The 23,575-nt window shown below is 25.0% G+C and overlaps 1 protein-coding gene and 1 pseudogene across 2 annotated transcripts in view; both read left to right on the plus strand.

Annotated features, from left to right (window-relative positions):
* The window catches only part of LOC145191802 (uncharacterized), a 53,216-nt pseudogene that overhangs the window by 7,719 nt on the left and 21,922 nt on the right, over nucleotides 1–23,575 (plus strand). The window contains exons 3-8 of the transcript XR_016449129.1: nucleotides 1,635–1,748; nucleotides 11,103–11,123; nucleotides 13,230–13,322; nucleotides 16,032–16,292; nucleotides 16,381–16,401; nucleotides 18,427–18,447. The product of XR_016449129.1 is annotated as an uncharacterized LOC145191802 (transcript). The remainder of the gene's footprint in view (nucleotides 1–1,634; nucleotides 1,749–11,102; nucleotides 11,124–13,229; nucleotides 13,323–16,031; nucleotides 16,293–16,380; nucleotides 16,402–18,426; nucleotides 18,448–23,575) is intronic.
* LOC145183507 (uncharacterized) overlaps nucleotides 18,436–23,575 on the plus strand; it is a 297,046-nt gene continuing 291,906 nt past the window's right edge. The window contains exon 1 of the mRNA XM_090076576.1: nucleotides 18,436–18,451. The gene's annotated coding sequence lies outside the window, so the exon portion shown is untranslated. The remainder of the gene's footprint in view (nucleotides 18,452–23,575) is intronic.

Raw genomic sequence — 23,575 nt, forward strand, 5'->3', positions numbered from 1 at the left:
AGCATCTCTAATCCATAACTTAACAAAATTAGTATCTTCATGTTTTTTAAGAGCTTCTTTTAAAACTACAAATGATGAAAAAGATTCAGAATAAGTAAAAGCGATTGCCATTTTCACAATATGATACAACACTTCGATTTGTTTTGACCCGTGAAATTCTTAGCCAATGAAACGGACTTTCGGAAGGATAAGAATTTATTTTTGGCTACTAACTTTCAGTAGGCTAAATATATAACAGCCTGCCATTAAAATATCAGTGAGTAGCAGTTCAAGTTTGTTCCTGAACAAAGTTAGAACCTTCTCAATCACAGATTTTAAGCCCAGGAAAGAGGGGAGGGGTAGGGGTCAGATGTGAGGTCCTCCTGTTAAGGAAATTTAAGTTTAAAAGGTTATTTGTTAAAAAAGATGATCTAGTTGGCATGATATATGTTCATTCTAAACTTTTTGTCTTTTCAAGTTTAGCATTTTTCCATCTTATAAATGCTTTTTCTTTGTAAAAAGTGAAAATAACAAATATCAATAATCTTACTCCAACAATTAAGAATGTGATTCATAGCAGCTATCATCAACGCATTTTACAGGAGAAAAAAACCCTAAAAAATATTTTGGGACAAAATTTTAGATTGTTTTCTATGAAGGTTCAGAAGTGTATTGATTTCATTGGTTGAAAGAAATAATTTTCTAAATCAAAAATAAAATCCTTTAAGCAGCAAATATGGCTTGTAAATATGAAACTGAAATTTTGCTGCAGCATATATGAGCCATGTAGGAGAACGTGAAGGGAACCATTTTCTAGTAGAATTACTACTGCAAAAGAAAGAAATATGTAGTTTAAATAACATTCATATACTTTTTGTATGATGATAAATAAATGATTAGTGAAGGAGAAGGCTAGTTAGTTTGGTAAATTGGTTTCAAATTTGATTGTGAATATTTTGAACCAATAAATTATATATATATATATATATATATATATATATATATATATATATATATATATATATATATATATATATATATATATATATATATATATATATATATATATATTGATGATTTACAAAATGCAGCTGAAATCTAATTAAGTGACAGTAAGCTGATTTTTTATATAATTTTCTTATAACTTTTTTTTTTTTTTTTCAAAAAATACGGTTTTTTTGAAAAAAAAAAATGGTTTTGATTAGTGTTGATATTTTACCTTAATAACTGTACTTTCTCTTTTTTTACTATACTCAATAAGGTGAGCTGAAAATTTTTTTTTTTAACAAATCAAGAAGTGTTCCCTTCTAATACCTGGCTTTTGATTAGTAAAACTTATTTATGAAGAAAAAGTCAGTGGTCATTGTTTTTATCTGACTCACTTGGGTTTAAGTCTTAAAGATAAAATTATGGCAACGAATACTTTTAGTATATTACATCTATGTTCAAATTATCAAGATATAAAATCTTTACAGTTGTAGTACTGTGGTTATTTATATAGAAAACAGAGAATAATATATAAAACATATAAGTTTAAAATCACTTTTTGATTTAAAATTTTTGACCAATATCCTGGACCTAATTTTGTTTCAAATAACTCCATCTCTGCAATCCCACTTTCTTTCAATAATTGTCTTTTTTTTTTAACATTCTAGTTAATCCATCCAGTAGATCTTTGGCTGCTGCTAAATTTTTCCTTTTTGTTACACACTTTTGGCATGCTTTGACATTTCCCCTGCTCTTCATATATAAAGTTTCCTCAAATGTTTGTAAGTATTATACATATACATGTAATCTTGAATATTATTATACAGTTTAAAGTTTAATTGGTAGAAAAGTATAATGAATTATCAGGTATGTCAGAGCCTACTGGTATGTGTGACAACATATTTGAATTTGTGTAAGAATTTTTTTTGTTTTACTATGTAAAAACAAAAAAAAAACTCAATTCAGCATAAACAAAATAATTCATTACTTGTTTTGTTTATGTTAATTTGTAATAATAAAAGTAACTAATTTAGTCTAAATTTCATTTGCTTTGAGTGTAAAATAAAAATTTATACATTTCTTTATAAGCGCATCTATTGAAATATTTCTATCTGTCCTAGGGGTGCTTTTTGTCAAAGCAAAGCAAAAGAGTGCTTTATATCATATATAAGTGTATATGTGTGTGTGTGTGTGTGTTTATATATATATATATATATATATATATATATATATATATATATATATATATTTATATATATGTACACATATATACTATTTTCTGATATTGTTTGGTTTAGATCATGCCTTTTGTAAAGTTATATAGTTTTAGTGTTTCTCAGCAAATGAAAATAAAGTTAGAAATTCAGCCAAAGTCGTAGAATTTATTGTCTCCATTTTGTAAAATAATTCAAAAGAAAGCTATATATTTTGCTATTCTCTCATTAAATAGACATTAAACATCATACTTATGGCAATGGTTCAGTACTATTACTTAGTAAATCTCAGTATTGCTTGGTTAATCTTTATGAAATCACCGTTAAAATAACATTTGTTTACATTTTTACTTCCATTTCTGCGCGCGCATAAATTTTACATTGGAACTGTGAAATGGTGTATTCTCGTTATCTTGAAAAGTTTAATTTTAAACTGAAAAATTAAATCTTTTTAAACTTTAATGAGAAATGGTACATTTGGTGAGTTGGTGAATAATCAATCCAAAGGTAGAGTTAGAGTTAGGGTAAGAGTAAACACAGTCATTGTTTTGTGATTAGGTCCTCTTCTCTTTATTATTTACATCAATGATCTTAATCTTTCTATCAAACATTCAAACACGTATCATTTTGCTGATGATACAAATCTTTAATTAACGACAAACTCCCTCAAAAAACTAAATAAATATATTAATGGGATGTGGCCAGTCTTGTTCAATGGCTCCGAGCAAACAAAATGTCATTGAATACTAAAAAAACAGAAATAGTAATATTTAAGACACAGTATACTAACTTTTCTAAAAAAACTAACAAGGATCTTCTAAAATACTTGAACTTTAGAATAAGTGGCCAAAAGCTGCCTTTGTCTAGTTACATAACTTATCTTGGTGTTGTGATAGATGAGAAACTTTCATTTAAAACACATATAAATAACCTTACTCTCAAATTAAACCGTGCCAACGGCATGTTAGCAAAAATTCGCAGTACGTTAATTTTGAAACATTACCATCTATATATCACTCAATTTTTGGTTCACATTTACAATATGCATGCCAAGTTTGGGGACAATCTAAAACCGTCCGTCTGTCTAAAATCGTTTCGCTTCAAAATAAGCATTATGAATAATTAATTTCTGTCCAAGAGACTTCCCTACTGACATCCTGTATCTTACATCTAAAGTTCTTTGTTTCTATAATTTAATCCAGTTTCTAAATTGTTCATTTGTCTGGGATCAACAACACGATCTCCTTTCGTCCATATTTCGTAACTACTTTAATATTAGGACAACGTGTGGGCATAACCTAAGATCAGTCACTTTTAACAACTTAACCATCCCACAAAAACAGACAACTAAACATGGAATAAATTCCATTACATATCAGTGTATCCTTTCTTGGAACACCCTTCCGTACTCCCTAAAAACAGATTTTATCCTTAGATCCAAGAATCTGTTCTTAAAGTCACTCCATCATTTTTATCTAAAAAGTTAGGCTTAACTTTATTCTTAACCTCTATAACTTTTTTCTTTATGTTTATGTACATTTTGTTATTTCTTATTTGTGTATATGCATATATATGTATGTATATGTGAATACATTATAATAACTATTTGACCTATATTTTAACTCTTTTAAAAGTCTGTTTTATAAGTGTTACTTATAAATTTTTGTAAAGTTCTACTTTTACTATGTAACTAGTTTATTTCTTATGTTTTTCTCTTGTCTTTTCTTTATATTATTTAGGTCATTGAGTTTTATTAGTGAATTACTATTTGCAATGACCTGTGTTTTTTTTTTGTAACATTCTTAACACGAAATATATTGATTGATTGATTGATCACTCAGTTAAATTATCTTCCTTATTACTCAATCAACTTGATTTTAACACTTAAATTTCATATTTTTTTTATTTCATAACCTCCCTTATACTCCTAATCTTTATGAGCCATAGCTTAAAGTATTGGTTGTAACATTTTTACAAATAATCACAATAATAGAATAAACCATAAATAACACAATGTGTCTGGCCACTGAAATAATGGAAAAAGTTCAAAAGGATTGTTTTTTTTCTTATTTTTAAGTTTCAGTGCCCAAAATTAATTTTTTAAACTAAGAAAAAGATTTCTTCTCTAATATATTAGTCTTATCACTTCAATATCTTTCCTTCTGATTTTTCTAAATGGAGAACTTACTAACTGCACTATTTTACAAGGTTAAGAGGGATTTTCTTGAGTGACTATTAGCTTATTGCAAATTTAATCTATATTTTTGCTCACCAGTACTTTATATAGACCATTCTTTTCAGAAAAGTCTAAAATTATTTAATGTTAAGTATTCATGTTATTTTGTAAAATATATTGCTTGGTGTACTTTAAAGGGATGTTAGTTTAATGTCAGATTTGTGACAGAATTTTGAGCCAAAAACAAATACTACAAGTTTTTTTTTTGTTGAGTTAGATTTTTAGTAATATGCTATATAGTTGCAAAATTTGAGCAGCTGGTTTTTTTAGAATATATTAAAAAATCCTAAAAAGAGTTTCTTGGTATAAGTCTGAAAAAAGGCAAATTTTAAAAGTTCCAAAGTCATGTAAAAGATACATTTAAATTAAATGTTAATTTGAGCTGACCAAACAGATATAGAAAAGATTGTTTTTTATTTGAAATAGTTAATTAGCTGCATTTAATCAAGAAATGCATTTTTAACATTCCTGTAATATTATGTAACTAACTTTTCTGTCCATGCCAGCATATTACAAAGCTGACTGAAACAGTTCTTTCATCGCTTATCAGATATATCTATTTCTTCTTATGTCAGATATATCTTTTTCATTTCTAGTCAGGTATCCTGCACAAAGTTCAAGTTAGTTACTGCATTAATTGCTCTTCTACTGAGTGAAGTTGTAAAAATGTTGCTCTCAATGCTAGGAATTTTAATATTTGGGTAACAATGCCTTTGGATTTTCACCATACAATAATTTTTCAATTAAGATAATTTTCTGCTCCAAAGCAAAATTTTTCTCATGGCAAGCTGGGCTACAAAATGTTCATTAAAGACATTTGTTTATTAATAACTTAATTTAAGTGTAACATGCAGCATAATCAAGAGTTATAGATATATGTTGAAATGTCTTAACAAAAACATTAAATGTTTTTGCAAGAAAAATACTGGTGCTAGTTTTGCTTAGATCCCTTTTATCATGATAGTAAATTTAGTTTTAGAATCACTGGCACTAATTATGACAGTAGTTCACTGTACTTTAAACTTGTGTGTGATGAGCAAAGTTGAAGTTTTTACTGAAGTAAAAATGTATAAGTAGTTAAATATACAAAGTATTAATCGTTTGTGGCAAACACACAATCTTTCTTTCTCAATTTTGTTAATACTTTCTCTTCCTTATGGTAAACTGATTGAACATATTTTACTGTGCAAGTTTATGAGTTACCAATTTCACCTTGGTCTCTTAACAGATGGTTATAGAGAATTTCTCCAAATTACTGTAGGTCTGGTTGGTTTGGGCATGTTGATAATGCTTCAAAATCTAGGTGCTTTTTACAGAGCATGTTGGATGGTCAAGGCAATCTACTCAATTAAATTGCTTTTTGATAACAACGAATCTGTTATGACTACAAAGAATCCAGCAATTCAGTAGGTTTATGTTAAGTATCTACCTTCAGTCATGGTTCACATCTGGAGTATTGTTAATGCACCATATAATGACATTTAACTCATCTAAAGTCTCAATACCTACTATAGTATTGGCTTGTAGACTAGTGTGTCACTCATGGTCTTGAGCTCAGAGTAGGTGACTCTCTTTGTTTTGAGTTGTATCTTTCTTGTTAGGATAAAGCACATTTTGTATCAGTGATTAGAGATGATTGAGTGTAGGAGTTATCTATCTCTAGAAGTTCTTTCAAGACCAACACCATTGGCAACATTTTTTTAGAAATTCCAGTTACATAATGACTGGAATTTCTGAAAACCAATCTTACAAGATTGCATCTGAAATGTTTTGTTGATCTCAAATGTTTTGTTGATCTTATAGAGAATTTCAGTCCCACAATAACAAAGGATGAAGAACAAAAAGATAACCTTTTTCACGTTTTGGAAAAACATTGGAGTGAATTTGTAAAGTTAAATCATAGCAATCTTCTACTCATATAGAAAACAACTGTTTTGCAGTTCTAAACAAAAACATCTGATGTGATGATATGTTATTATTATTAAGACAAAGTTTTATCAAAACATTATCCATTTGTAATTTTGTAGTTTTGTTTTTGCATTTGTGTCATAACACTGAATATTCATACAGTGTATTATCCTATTGAAATTTTGTATTTTTAAAACTGATTTGAAGAGAGTTTCAGAATTCTGTCACACATTTAATGCAATTTTCATCATTTTGCAAGAAATTCGTGAATCTTAAACTTAATTTAAATTGAGGTTCCTAAATTTAATTTAAATAGAGGTGATTGTAGGCTATTTGAAATGTTATTGCTTTAATTATACCAGTACTAAGATTAATCTAATTGTATCAAATTGAGTTGTTACTCATTGTTAAATTAAAATTAATTTTGTGTTCATTTTTGTGTAATTAAAAACTTTTGATTTCACTTAATCCCCAGTCCTTTTTTGATCACTAAAAATTTTATACCTAACATTAATTGCTGTTGCTGATTTTCATAAATGATTTATCCTCTATAATTAAGTTTTTTGATTATAAGTATATTTTTACTGTTTACTTACTGTTGATGAGATCCTTTATCTTATTCATTTTGCCTGAAGTTTTTTTTCATAGAAGTTGTAGTTACATGCACTAATTGGCCTCCTTCGGAAATACTTCTTGTAAATCATTTTTCTATTTTTTTATTATTTTAAACCTTTATAGCCTAGTGTTTTTGTTCTCATCATAGTTTAATTAAAAAGTTAAAGTAGTAGCTAATCAGAAAACTAACATGTAAGAACCTGTTGATGAATAGAAAAATACTACGGTTAACTTCACTTTGCTATTTTTTAGCATTTTTCATAATTTTTCTAAAATTGATGAGGTTATAGTTTTTTTCTAATATGATAAAAGTCAATAAAAGTCACTATTTTTAAGACAAATATCCAGAAAATAGTTCTAGAAAAAATGAGTCACTTGTTGAAAATTAGAAAAAAATTGTAAGGCCTTAAAGTTGTCTATTTTTACCATTCAAGAAACCGAGGGGGGCCAGCCAATTGTGTTTATAAAGCTATAATTTCTAAACTGCAGCACTTGGAACTCTAAAATTGCAAATTTAACCTATTTACATAATGTAGAGAATAAGTAAAAATCAGGAAAATCAGAGATGGTACCCCACAAAGTTTTCTTGATATTGGTTGAAATACAATGATCTGACCCATATTACATCTATTTTCAAGTTAACTATCAAGATATAAAGTTCTTACAAATGTAGGGCAGTGTTTATTTATATAGAAATCAGAGAAAAATATATAAAATATTAACATTCAAAATCACTTTTTGATTTGAAATTTCTAATTAATTTCCTGGATGTAATTTTGTTTCAAATAACTCTATCTCTGCAATCGTGTCCAACCACAGATGCTAAAGTAAAATGTTTTATACCTCTTTCAGCATTTTGGATGAGACACTCATGTCTTAACTTATGTGGTTTTTCAATAAACTTAAGTGTTTTATCTTCTTCAATCAGTCTTAAAACTGGTGGAACTGTGTACCAATGGGATATTGGGGTCATTTTTTAATAAGACACAGCTTTGAAATTAACATTGGACATTAGAAACACACTTACAGCTTTATACATTGAGGGATTATCACTTTCACTAACTTTGGGTTCATTGTCACCATCACTCTCAATCCTTCCCCATACAAAATCATCTTCTTCACCTTAAAAGTCTTCTATGAGGCTTTTCAAATAGGTTTTTGGGACCGTCAGTTAGATATTTGTTAATCTTAATATCAAACCAACTAGGAAAATACACCTTTACTATAAGTTCGGCAAACAGCTTTAGGTTTTTAGTTGGTTTGTAAAGTAATACATAATACCACAAGATTCTGCATGCTAATGTTAATCAAAAAGAATGATTCTTGGGTCCCTTCTTAAACTTCTAAAAAGGTCAAATCGTCATCTATGTTCCTTGTGATTACACCCCAACAGATGCAATAGTACTGGTCAGTTGATAAGTCATCAATGGCTTTATTGTCTAGTATGACAAATTTTTCATTTGGAAAAAAAACTTGTTTTAAAATATTGCCATTCATCTGTGAGCTAATGACTCCAGAAAATTTACCTGGCCTTTTGGTAGTTCCATCAATTTTCATACAAGTATGGCTTAAAGGCAACTTATTTAGATGCAAAATGCAAATATCCCACTGTAATGGAACTCCTAAAAACATTTCCAAATATGTAATGGAACCATGTGAATGACATTGGTTCTATCTGCATTTTCTAAATTCAGTCTTGTTTGAAGCTTTGTTCCTTGTAGTGTTTTGAGTATTCCATGAGCTACATCTATTCCCTTGGCACTTTTTGGTGTGATGTGACCAAGGTAAAAGTCATTTGAAAATCAAAATTTCTAATAACATAGGTACAAAATATTTTATAAGTATAAGTAGTAATGTTTTTTCTTTTCTTTTTCTTTTTCTGAAAATTCTCTTAAGTTTATAAACATAGTAAAAAGATTCTTAAATATTGTTCTCTTGTATTTATCTGATTTTTATTTTTAATTTATTTTCTTTTTTTCTTTTTTTTGTTTTTTCTTTTTTACTAAATCTGAAAATTCTCTGAAGTTTATAGGTATTGTAAATTATTTCTTTAATTGTTGTTCTCTTGTATTTTTATTTATTTATTATTATCATTATTATTTATATTATTATTGTTATTGTTGTTGTTGTTGTTATTGCTATTTTTATTATTATTGCTACTATTGTTTTTATTAATTCTAGTCTTTTTAATAATATAAAAAAATAAAGAATAAACAAATATTTTTTAAATGTAAAACAAATATAAAATAAATAATTTTATATAAAATACAACAGAATAAAAATGTTTTTTCTTAACTTAAGTACAAAAATTGTTTTACTCAATGAAAATTTTATTATTGACATAAATTTAACAATACCACAGCCGAAATAACACCAGCAAATAACATCTGAAAATTTTATGATAATGGTATAAAGCATTTCACATTATGATGGTTATAATAAATACAATCATATTCTCTCTTTAAAATTGTACAAATGTGACTTAGTTGATTACCTGAGATTGACCAGTCATAAATTAGAGTGTGAAAATAAGTTTCTAACTCCAGTCATCGAATTTGTAACAAAAATGATTTTTTCATAATTTTGAAATAAAGAAATGTTTTTGTTTTGGTTTTCAATTTTAGTTTTGATTTTTTTTTCTTTTTTTGCTGATTTTACCTTTTTTTTTAAAACTCATTTTTATTGTCCAATGAATTATTTATTAGTTGTCTATGGTCTTATGTGAAATAATTAAATGAACTAGAAGCTCTTACTAGAATATTCTTTTATATTGCCTTATTATTTTCTTATATAATGCTATGACAAATAGATAATATAAGAATAAGTTAAACTGACTTCTATGAAGGTTAAAAATTCAAACGGTTGAAAAAGTGGTGTTCAAGTAAAAGTTTTTAAAGGACAATTACCAAAGATAAATATATTCAGACGTTCTTTTTAGAATTTGAATTTAACCAAGTAAATCAATGGAAAAAGACCATTCATTGAGTTGTCTTTTTCCATGGATTTTGAAATTGCCCAACCAGCAAATACAACTTCTGAAGAAATATTTGAATTAGTACAAGCTTTTTTGTAAAAGTTAAGGAATTTTTTTATAAAAAAAGTTTTTTAATACAAAGGTTATAATGATGAGTGAAAAACATTTTAGTGTAAAAAATTTTTTTCTTTGTTTAAATCATATACACATAAATTCTTTAAGAATTTGTAAAGATCTAACTCTTCTTTATGAGATTATGATTTAAACAAAAAGAAACTAAGCTTAAAATCAGATAAATTTTTAATGGTAAAATTTTATTTTGAAAAGAAATTATAACAACAGTAAACTTAATTATTTTCTTTGAGGAAAGTAGTAATTTGTTTTAATTGTTTTTAATGAAATTATAAAATGAGTAATGATAAAAATTTAGTCTCATTTCTATTTTAAAACAAAATTCTCTAATTAAAAAACTTCTGAATATAAACTTATTCAAAAAGTTAAGTTTTTTTCTAGAAGGAAGTTTTTCTCTTTCTTCATTTCAAATTTCATAGATGATTAACTTTCCCATTAAAAAAGCAGTCTTTTGAATTGTTTTTTCAAAAAAGAATTTTTTAAAAAACAATTTTTCTTAGAATAAGCAATATTTTTCAACATTTTTTAAGACATTCAACATATGTAGATATTAAACTTATTTTAACACAAAAAGTTTGAATGTTTAATTACCTTAAAGATAGCATGAAAATTTTGTTCTATAAAATATAAAGTATGCTACCTAAGTATTTATGTATTTAAAGTACCCTAATAACACCGTAGTTATCAAGAGTGTCCCAGAAATTTTTTTTTGTTCCTTAGCTGCAAGTTTGTAGTGATTTAAAATAACATTTTGGGCATCCCAAAGGGTCATGAAGTTTTTGTAAAAGTGACACAAATTGAATATTATAATAAAATATTATTGGTAATTTATCTAATATATTTCATGAATAACTGTCAAGGTTACTTTTTATAAGACTCATTCATTTTCTTATTTATTCAGTTTTTTTTAAAACAGTCATTTACTTCTCTCATTTGACTCTTTCAGATTTTTTAAATAATGTAAAAGATAATGCTGAAATAATGAAATGATAATAATATCATGCAATTTTTTGTGTTCATAAATAAACTTTTATGGTTTTTACTATTCTTTTTACAGATGCAGAACAGCAAAAAGATGGTAAGCAAATTAGTGTCAAATAATACTTTGAATAAAATATTTTCAGCTATATAAACTATGTAAAACTAAATAACACCTTTTACCAGCTGTTAAAATCTCAAGTGAAGCTCAATAGATTAAAAAAAGCTAGTTGTGATATTGTTTCCTTTTTTGTCAAAATCATGAAGTCTGAAGGAGTTGTGATAGGCTTTATTGAGATCCAATTTTAAAAACTAAAACTAAAAATTAGCTAATGTTAATGAAAGATGTTAGCATCTTTTAAAAATTGAGTAGCCTGAACATTTTAACACTTTTTAGCCTAAACAAAACATTTTCTCTATTAGAACTTACAAGATTTTATAAAAACATTTGTAAAATGTTTTTGTGGGTTTTATAAGTGATGTTATAACGCTCTGAAAATTAAGCTAAATTTTTTCTAAACAACCTGCTGTTAAAAGATATTTTACCAAATCATTATTTTTGTATTTCATAAGTATTAGATTTTCTTCATTCTGGGTTTTCAATTAATTTTTTTATGCAGCTTTTCAAATTTCTCATTTAATGTCAGTAATGATATGCCACCATAATTTCATTCCATAAAAATTGTGGTGGGAGATAATTTCACAAGTTTCACAATTTTATTGTTGTTATTATTGCTATTTTTGTTATTATTTTTATTATTATTTTTATAGTTATTGTTGTTGTTGCTGTTGTTATTAATGTTGTTGTTGTTGTTGTTGTTTTTGTTGTTATTATTGTTATCATTATTATTGTTATTATTATTATTATTATTATTATTGTTATTGTTATTATTATTATTATTATTATTATTATTATTATTATTATTATTATTATTATTATTATTATTATTATTATTATTATTATTATTATTATTATTATTATTATTATTATTATTGTTACTATTATTATTATTACTATAATTATTATTGCTATTTTTATTATTATTATTATTATTATTATTATTATTATTATTATTATTATTATTATTATTATTATTTTTATTATTATTATTATTATTATTATTATTATTATTATTGTTGTTATTATTGTTATTATTTTTTTTTTTATTATTATTTTTATGGTGATCTCATCTTTTTTTTAAAGAATGGGCTTCGTCAGTCAAAAACCTTACTGTCACTGTTACTGCTGACAAAAAAAAATTGCATGCAAAAACTTTTTTTCAAACTTAATCATCATGAGAATGCTTAATTTTCAAGTGAACATTCAAACCTGTTGGTTGTAATTAGCAATGTAAACCTTTTGCTCACATGAAGACTTCTGATTTTTATGATTGTTATGATGATTCAATTGTAATTTGTTATTCTTTTTTTTTTTAAAAAAAAAAAGATGTTTAGGACATGAAAACGTTTGATTAAGATTAAATCCTTCAAAATCACCCTTGACAGTTTTAAACATTATTATTTACAATAATTTTTGATCAAAAGTTGTTCATTTCTAAAATCTTGTTTTATAAAGTTGTTAGTGAACTTTAAATGATGAAAAGCATTTTGTAAAAGTTTATCAAATTTATTTAATTAATTTACAAGTTTAACACATGAAGTTTTCTCTTTGTTCCGACTAAAATGTTACACTATCGGAGTGTAATCTTCTCTTAAAAAGTTAGTTTGAATAGTTTTTTTAACATAACAAAACAAACAAAAGGGTGCATAAGTTGAATTTTTTTTCAGGTGAAGAGCTTACAGGGTGCTTTTAAAATTTAGATAATGCAAATATTTCTCAAATGATTTTTTTAGTTTTTATGAAAATTGTACTGTCTTTATGCAAATGGAGCACTCAAAATTAATTTCATGTGTAAAATGCATTAATTAGTAATTGATTACGCAAAATAATCCTTATAAACTGGTTATAATAATATATTGGCATATCTCACAATATTAAAAATCAGAAGTAAATGTTTTAACAATCTTAAGCATTTTTTAAATTATATATTCTAATAATAAATTCTCCCAAATAAAAAAATCTTTGAATACTTTGCAGATTTATAAAATGATAAAATATACTTAGTAAAGTGATACCTATAAAATCATTTTAAAAAATATATAAAATAAAATATTTTACAGAATATTCTTTCTTTTGACACACTAGATTCAATGGGTAACACCTGGCAGATTAAAGCAAATTATGAACAACTACACAATGATACTAGCACATCATTAGCAAGTTATTTGGACCATAAAGGTATGAGATACTTAAGAATATTATTTTATCATTAGGGAAAATTTCAGTTTTTATGGCAAATTAATTCTAAAACTTGTTTTAGGTTTACAATTTTCACTTTTCTTTCAACGAGTTGCATAAGTTAAATTTTTTTTTCAGTTGAAGAAAAATTTAATTTATAAAGTATTTTTAATAGTTTTGCAAACTTATAAAATATTTTTTATATTTAATGCAAACTTTTCTTAAATTATTTTTCTGTTTTTAGAAATATTATATTACTGTTATATATTAAATATATATTATGTGTTAAGGTTACAACTCAAAATTAATTCCACAATGTGGAAAGTGCATTGAATAATAAATGATTACACAAAATAATTATTATAAACATGTTATATTAATATATTAGCAAATCTCACAATATTAAAAGTTAAAACTGAATGTGTTAAAAATCTAAGTATTTTTTAAAGTTACAAGCAAGTTAAACTTCTAAAGGGCATAGCTACCTCCTTTAAACATGCTTCAAACTTCAGATAAAAATCTACATATTTGGATATTTTATGAATGAAACAAAATAATATTTAAAGAAGATAAATTCTACAAAATTCTTTCCCCTTTTTATCTTTTTATTTTATTGAAATCTTTTACCTGTTTGGAGTAAAACCTATTTGTCCTCCAAGCTACCAAGATAAAGTGATAAAATAAAAATAACAAACACAAAGCTAGAGATAAAAAATATTAAAATAGGGAAGAAGGGGGGGGGGAGAGGTATTAAAGAGAAGAAAAATTGGAAATTTTAAAATGTTAAATTTTATTTCTTCTGCTACCAGGCTTCTGTTTTAAAGGCATATCTTCTTAAGTAAAAAAAAAATATTTAAAAACTGGTTTCCGATATATGTTAACAAATCTCACAATGTTAAAAATCAGAAATGAATGTGTCAACTTTCTTAGTAATTTTTTTTAAAGTTAAAAGAAATTTTTCAAAAATTTCAAATTTATTTCATATTAAGTTTAACAATTAATAAAGTATAAAAACTGCTGTGTATTTATTTTGATTGTTTGTCTAAGTAAGTTAAGCTAAAAAATAAATTTCTGCAGTAAGATCGTAGGTCATTAATTATTAAGGTTATGATTTAATTGTATTAACAATTAATATATCATTATATATATCATCATATATCATTATTTCTTTATTCTATTTAATATTAAAAAAAAAAAAAAATTTACCATTGTATTTTAGTATAAGTAGACTGTTAAATATGTTGAAATAGTTGGCTCTTTCATAAAAATAATATTTCATTTAAAGGCACATACCACTGTAATGATCACATGGTTTCAAGTTTTAAAAATTTACTTGTTTTTGGAAATCACCGAAATAAGATGCATGTTAAATTGAGAAAACTTGGTTTTGAATTATTTTGATATCTTTTTTTAAACTTTTTCTAAGAATTTTTTTAATTTTTTGAAATTTCAGTTTAATTCTTAGATAAATTTGGGTTTGAGAAAATGTGTGTATTATTAAAATATAAAGATTTAACATGTAAAAAGTCTAATTGCCAAACTTAGTAAATTTAGATGTCAAGTATTCTAGTATAAGTAAATGGACCTAACAGTGAGTAGCAGTGCCATTTTGCTCTTATATTAGCTTTAACTCATCATTAGTTTAGATGATAGTTTCTGCTCTAGTAAATTCAACCTGCAATGGAGATTTAGAGTTGAGAGTTGGTCTTCAAAGAGTCAAAAGTTTTTGTAAGAATAATGACTAGATATCCAATTATATTTTTGCCAATAAAATGATAATACTGTTAAATCAAATTCAATCTGTAAAGTTTGCAAAAATTCTTTAACTCTTTCATGATTTTCAATAACAAGTTGAGGCCAGTACATTATATCTTTATTATATCTATTATGTATTATATATATTATGTGAATTTCTTCACAATGTAAATATAATACAGCGTAGAAGAAATTCACATTGAGAATAACAATAATTAACTGAAATTGGAAATACTCCTTCAAAGGATTGAAAAAATATGTGTGTTAGCATAGTTTTTTTCATTTCACATTTTTTATTTGTTATTTGTAACAACCTGCAAGTTTCTAAAAGTCAAGAAAACCAAGTTTATAACTTTTAAGTTAAAATTGAGCTTATGCTGGTCAAAATCTTGGGGTTTGTATTTTTTGTTGACAATTTCTCACGTTAAAGTATTCAAACTTTGGTGGCCTATATTATGATGAAAATAGAAATATTTTAATATAGAGGACAAAAAGGTTGTTGTGATGAAGGCCTAAAAAGCAAATTTAAAACCCTGTAAACAACTATTGGATTTGTTTTTAATTGTAGGTTGATGTTGTAATAACTTTTGATCAGATGAAGGAGTTCTGAATGGAAAATTAGTGCAACACTTATATTTTCAAGACTGCACCTTAAAAATGTATTTCATTTGTGTTTGGTAGTAGATAAATGAAAGAAAAACTTTTCTGCATAAAATGACTTTTGATTGAGTGGGTTTTATTTGTTGTAATTGTTAGAGCTTTACTAACAATAATGGTAATAGCTTTAATAGTTATGTAATTACTGTAGGTAATTATTTCTTCATAATTATTTGTGGCTATTGCATCTTTATGTAAAGAAATTTTTAAAAAGTGTAAGAATAGATTGAAATATGTATTATAGTAAGGTATATTATTACTTCATTTAGTTGCAAATGCTAAGCTGTTTCTATTTAGGTATGGATGCAAAAGTAAAGAATATTTTAATTGAGAAAGTTACAAACTGGAAAAAATTTGCACGTCTTACTGAATGTAGCGATAAGGCGAATGCTATTGTTGAGCAAATAGATCATGATGTGACTGGAGGAGATAAGTCTAAAGTGGAAAGATTTCTAACAAATCTTGTTGAACTCCACCCAAATAATTACATAACTTATATACAGAAATCTCTGAAAGCTATGGGAAGGAATGATTTGCACCAATGTATAGCCTCTATATGTGAGTTTCTAACATTTCTTGCAGGTTTTATTATTCTTTATGTGATCTCCACAATTAACTATTATAACTATCTTTATTTTATTTTCAGATGCAGAGCAACAAAAAATTTGTAAGCTAATTTATTTTAGAATATTTATTTTTACTTTAATAGATTTTTGATAATTATAATACTAATGTTACAACTACTACTACTACTACTACTACTACTACTACTACTACTACTACTACTACTACTACTACTACTACTACTGCTACTGCTACTGCTACATGATAATCATAAAGATAATAGTAATATAGATAAAAACAACAATAATACAGTAATAATAGCAAAAATGATGATGATGATGATGATGATGATGATGATGATGATGATGATGATGATGATGATGATGATGATGATGATGATGATGATGATGATGATGATGATGATGATGATGATGATGATGATGATGATGATGATGATGATGATGATGATGATGATGATGATGATGATGATGATGATGATGATGATGATTGTTGTTATTATTATTATTATTATTATTATTATTGTTATTATTATTATTGTTATTATTATTATTATTATTATTATTATTATTATTATTATTATTATTATTATTATTATTAATATTATTATTATTATTATTATTGTTATTATTATTATTATTATTATTATTATTATTATTATTATTATTATTATTATTATTAATATTATTATTGTTATTATTATTATTGTTATTATTATTATTATTATTATTATTGTTATTATTATTATTATTATTATTATTATTTATATTATTATTATTTACATTATTATTATTATTATTATTATTATTATTATTATTATTTATATTATTATTATTATTATTTACATTATTATTATTATTATTATTATTATTATTATTATTATTATTATTATTATATATCTCATCATGATTACTTTTTTAAAATTTATTTTCATTATTATTACTATTGTTATTATTATTATTGTAATTATTGTTTTTTTTTTCTTTTTATTTATACTATTATTACTATTATTGTTATTGTTATTATTTATATTATTATCATTATTGTTATTATTGTTGCTACTATCATTAATTTATTATTTTTATTATTATTATTATTATTAGTAGTAGTAGTTAGCAGTTAGTACTTGTATTTTTTATTTTTACACAAAATGTTTTGTGAAAAAGTTTATTAATTAAAGTAAATAAAAAGTAACATTTTTTATCATAAATTTTAAGAACAATACAAAGTTTTATTTTTACACAAATTTAAAAAAACAATCAAAAGACTTGCAGATAACTATTTGAAATTAAATTAGTAAGCATTCATTTTGAATTTTTTTTAATGAAATTCTAAGAAATTAGACAAATTTTTATAGTTTTTATTTCTCTCTTCCTCTTCTATTATAAATGCAATTATTTTCTCTCCAAGATAATTCTAGTTTGACTCATTTGACTGACTGACACATGACAATCATTACAGTCTAAAAATAAGCTTTAAACTTCAGTTTTCCCTCCAAAACATTTATTTGAATTTATGAAAATATTTTGAAAAAAAATTGTGTGATGAGAAAAGTAATGAAGTTTTTAAAATAGATTTTGTACTAATTTTGCATCTTCTCTTAAATTTATGAACTTGATTTTATTTTGTGAAACTTTAAATTGCTTATTTTGTTTCTTTTTTTTAATCAGCAAAAGTTCATTTTACATTCTTTTTAATTCTAAGTCAGTAGAGAACTATTTTTGTGAATTATTTTTTAGTGATTTATTTTGATTGTGTTTCATTATTTTTGTGAATTATTTTTTAGTGATTTATTTTGATTGTGTTTCATTATTTTTGTGAATTATTTTTTAGTGATTTATTTTGATTGTGTTTCATTATTTTTATTGTTTTTTTTAAATATAATATTATTGATAATTCCTTCAATAAATTTCATGAAAAACTGTCATGGTTACTTTTTATATGAGTTTTATATGATTTCATTTCTTAAATCTTTTATTCATTTATTATAAAAAAAATTTTATTCAAATTTTATTCAAAGTCTATTATAATCTCAGTACAAAAGATAATACATTCTCCTATCATGTATTCATTAAAAACTTTTATAGTTTTTTTCTGTTCTTTTTTACAGATGCAGAACAGCATAAAGATGGTAAGCAAATTAATGTCTAATTATATTTTGAATAAAATATTTTTCAGTTATAATAAACTATGTAAAATTAAAAAGAAGTTGACAAAGTTTGATAAAGATTTTAACACCACCTTTTTATACCTATTAAAACCTCAAGCGAAGCTCAAAAGATTAAAAATAGCTAGTTGTGAAATTGTTACCTTTTCTGTCAAAGTCATGATGTCTAAAGGATTTGTGATAGGCTTTATTGAGATCCAATCCTACATATTAAGAAAGTGTGTTGAAATGTCAGATTTTAGCATCTTTTAAAAATAGAATAGCCTGACCAATACAAAACATTTTCTCTGTTAGAACATTCAAAATAAGACCATTGTAAAAGGTTTTCGTGGGTTTTATATGAGATATAAAAACAAACAGAAAGTTATACTAAAATTTCAGTTTCTTATCACAATCATCATTTTACACAATAAACATTTTGTTGTTATCACATCCATTTTTTTAGAATATATTATTAGTTTCATAGAATGATATTATTAATTTCATTCCATTGAAACTATGGTGGGTGACCTTTGTACAAGTTTAGTAATATCTTTTTTCTCTACCTTTACTGTTAGCTAATATAAAAACTGTCATTTCTGTTGTTGTGATTATTATCATTATTGCTATTAATGCTATTAATGGTATTATTATTTTTATTGTTTATGTTGTTGTTGTTATTGTTATCATTATTGTTATTTTTCTTCTTATCTTTTTTTTTATTCTTACTATTATTATTTCTTACTATTATTATTATCTTACTATTCTTTCCTTCCTTTTATTCCTTTCCTTCTTATTGTTATTATTGTTTTAATTCTTACCAGTATTATTTTTATTTTTGTTATTACTTTTACTACTATTATTATTATTGTTAATATTATGATTGTTGTTATTATCATTATTATCAGTGCTATTATTATTATTATTTTTATTATTATTATTATTATTATTATTATTATTATTATTATTATTATTATTATTATTATTATTATTATTATTATTATTATTAATATTATTGTTATTATTATTATTATTATTATTATTATTATTATTATTATTATTATTATTATTATTATTATTATTATTATTATTATTATCATCATTATTATTATTATTTTTATTATTATCATTATTATTATTATTATTATTATTATTATTATTTTTTTTTTTTTTTTTTTTTATTATTATTATTATTATTATTATTGTTTATATTTTAATAATAGTTAATAATAACTACTATTACTACCGCTATAATTACTAATTTTAAGTTATTACACATTAGTAGTAGTAGTATAGTAGTATATATTTGTTACAACAAAAATAATAATAATTGACAAAATACAAATTATAGATTGTCAGATTACAGTTAGTTTTTGTGAAGCTCATATTGCAACTTTCTCTAAGGAAAGCTGTGAGCTGTAGTAACATTAAAGCTTATCGAGGTTCGCTTTAAAACTGTTCGCTTTAAAACTGTTGAAGAACTAATTACTTTATCTGGTAACATGTTCCATGCCTTGGCAATGCGATTGTTAAAAAAGTGGAAACGAGCTAAATTGTTGCTGTACTTCTCACGGTGATGAATTTCTCTGTGATTTGCTCTTGGTGGAATTGTGATGAGGGGAAAGTGCCAGTTGACTATGTCGATGTTATTAGTAATTTTATATTTTTGGATGAGGTCACCTCTTTTACGATGTTCAACTAGAGAAGATAGGCCAAGATGTAAACATATGGACTTGTAGTCTAACTTTTTCAATTTGTCTGGTATTTTTGTTGTTCTGCGCTGTATTAACTCAATAGTTTGTTCATCTTTCACCAAATGGGGGTTCCAGGCCGGAATCGCAAACTCAAGTAAAGGACGAATGTAGGTGCAATAGAGTTGTTTCCATAAAGAAGCATCACGAGATTGGAAAGTGTGTTTTAGGATGCCTAGCATTTGATTTGCTTTGCATGAGGCAATGATGGATTGGGTTTCTACTTTAAGATCATTGGTAATTTGAATTCCCAAGTCACGCTCAGAGGTGGTTGCTTCCAATGTAGTTCGAATTGTTATTGAACAAGGGCCTAATTCCTCCATTGAGTACTTGAAAGGAGTTAATTTTTTTTGACCAAAGTGCATAACCTTGCATTTCTTTGCGTTTAACTCCATGAGCCAAGATTTAGTCCAATGAACAATTTGGTCAATATCTGATTGGAGTTGAAGTTGAGCAGCAAGTGGGTATAGCTACATTAGTATAGCTTTAAAAAATATTTCTTCATGTTTTAATTTTTTAGTTTACTTATTACTATCATTATTATTGCTATTATCAAAAATTTTTTCTTTGTAAAAATGCATCTGATCACCTTGAAAACATCAAATTTATGGTTGTTTTTAAAAGGGGCTGAAGCTGCTCTGTGATTCTTTTTTGGATATTTAATAAAAAAATTTTATTAGGTTAAAAAAAAAATATATCCAACTTACAAAATTTAATTAGGTAACAAAAATTTCCCCGTTAAAAATGAGGGAAAAAGTAAACTTGGTGATTTTCAAAGGAGATTTGGGGAGTTTTCTTAAAAAATACAGTTTGTTTATATAAAAGAACTTTGTATGTTTTTTATGAGTTTACAATTTAAGACAGAAAAAAAACAAACTTAAAATCAGATTAAACTTAAGTATTTTACTATTATTATTACTTAAGTATTAAAGTTAGTATTAAATTTAAAATATAAGTAAAATTTAGTCTCAACTCTATTTTATATAAAAATTCTTTTATAAATTTTCTGAAATTATATATTTGATTAATGACCTTTAAAAGGTTTTACTTGAACATCGCTCATTCAACCTGTTTGTGCATTTTTTAGAGGATGATTATTAAGATGATTTTAAAGGATGATTTTTTTTATAATATTTGGAATTAGTTCATTTTTAATAAAGCAGTTTTAAAATAATTTTTATAATATGTTATTATATATCTATATCTATCTATGTATATATCTATCTATCTATGTGTATACACACACACACACACACACAAATACACACACACACACACATACACACACACACACACACACACACACACACACACACACACACACACACACACACACACACACACACAGATAGATAGATATTGATATATAGATATATAGATATATAGATATAGATAGAGATATAGAGAGAGATATAGAGATAGAGAGATATAGATATAGATATAGATATATAGATACAGATATAGATATAGATATAGATATAGATATAGATATAGATATAGATAGATATTACAAAAATAAAATTAAAATTGATTTAAGTAAGTGAAAGCTCTTTCATCGTTTTTCATTCCAAATTTAAGAAATAATTAATTTTCCCATTAAAGATGGAGCCTTTTGAATTACTTTTTAAAATAGAATCTTCTTAAAATAAAATTTTTTTAAAATCTTAATCAACCTTAAATGAGTAATTTTTTAAAATTTATTTAAAACACTCAGAATATATAGATGTTAAACTTGTTCAAATACAAATATGTTTTTCATCTCAGTATGTTGAATTAATATACCCTAAAAATGCAATAGTTATTAAGGGTGTCTCAGAAAAAAAAAAATTTTTTTTTTAGGAATGTTGTTGCATACCCTCCTTAATGTTTCTTTTCAGCCTCTTTCATCATCCTCACCCCAAGAAAATTTCCTCTGTAAGAAAATATAAACCCAAGACCAGTGTTTAAAAAGATCTGAGGTACTAGGTAATTGGGCATTAGATTCAAAGAGAAATAGTTTAATCTAATCCATTACCTAATTCCATTAATCTAATTCCATTACACCATTAATCACTGCTTGTGACAGCCAAAATAGAAAAGAAAGGCACTGATTGATGACCAACTTCGTCTTGGCCATCCATTAGATGGTTATAGAGAATTTCTTCTACTAACTGCAGGTCTGGTTAAGTCTAGGTACCCTCCACAGATTAATTGGGTACTTGAGCCTAGAGCTGATGACTCCTCTCATTATTTTTTTGGTATCTCTTTTGTCAGGAAAATGCACAATTTGTGTCAGGAATTAGAGATGATTGAGGACTGCATCTTTTTAAGAGTCTTCCTCATACAGTGCAAGACTTATCTATCTCTAGGAGTTTTTTCAAGACCACCACCATTGGAGACAGTTTTTTAGAGATTTCAGTGAAAAATAATTATACAAGACTGCATCTGAGATGGTTAATAATTTGGTTTTTGTTAATGACTGTGTTGTTGCTCTCATACAGAATTTCAATGCCACAGTAACTAAGCATTTATAACTGAACTGTTTTGCACTCCTAAACAAAGGTTTTTGATCGGATGATATGTTATTATTAAGATATTGACAGTTTTCCAAACTGTAATACTGAGCATAACCAAGCAAAGTACACTTGTAATTCCACTTGTAATTTTGTACTTTTTTTTTTTTGTATTTTTGTCTTGGTACTGAACACTCATGCAACATATTATAAAATTGTAGTTTTGTATTTTTAATAATGCCATGGACACAATGAATTAACAATTCAGCCTTATTACAATTGAATAATTTTGTGTTTACATGGTTTTTGTTTTGCTTGTATGTCAAACTCCTGTGGGGGATAAATAGAAAAACATTTGAATTCTGCTGATAAAAAATTGTCTAATGGTGAGAAACAATCAACAGTAGGATAATCACTGATTTGTAGAAAGTTTCAGAATATTGCCACACATTGAATGCAATTTTCATTGATTTTTTGACATTGATTTGCAAGAAATTTATGAAGTTTCATTTTTCTTAATTTTTACATTAATTAATTGACATTTAGAGGGGACCCCTTAATGTCAATTAATGTAAAAATTAAAAAAAAATGAGTATGTGCAACACTTTTCAAAAAAAAAGTTTTCTTGCTTATTTTGGGACACCATAGTAGTTGTTAAGGGTCTGTTTAACATTCAAAATCTTACTGGTTCTTCAAAATCTTACAAAAGTTCATTCCATAGTAAGGTGGGAAGATTTCTATCAAAAATGACAAAGTTAATTTCTTATTTTAGTAAGAATGGAAAAAAACTTGATACTTTTTCAAAAAAAATTAATGTGAATAATTAAACTGAATAAATAAAATCTTTTTACATTTTTAGTAAATTTGTAT

The sequence above is a fragment of the Hydra viridissima genome, unplaced genomic scaffold, assembly GCF_058129835.1.
Source record: "Hydra viridissima isolate aposymbiotic clone 2 unplaced genomic scaffold, HvirCarnegie_v1 scaffold_1, whole genome shotgun sequence".
Classification (NCBI taxonomy): Eukaryota; Metazoa; Cnidaria; class Hydrozoa; order Anthoathecata; family Hydridae; genus Hydra; species Hydra viridissima.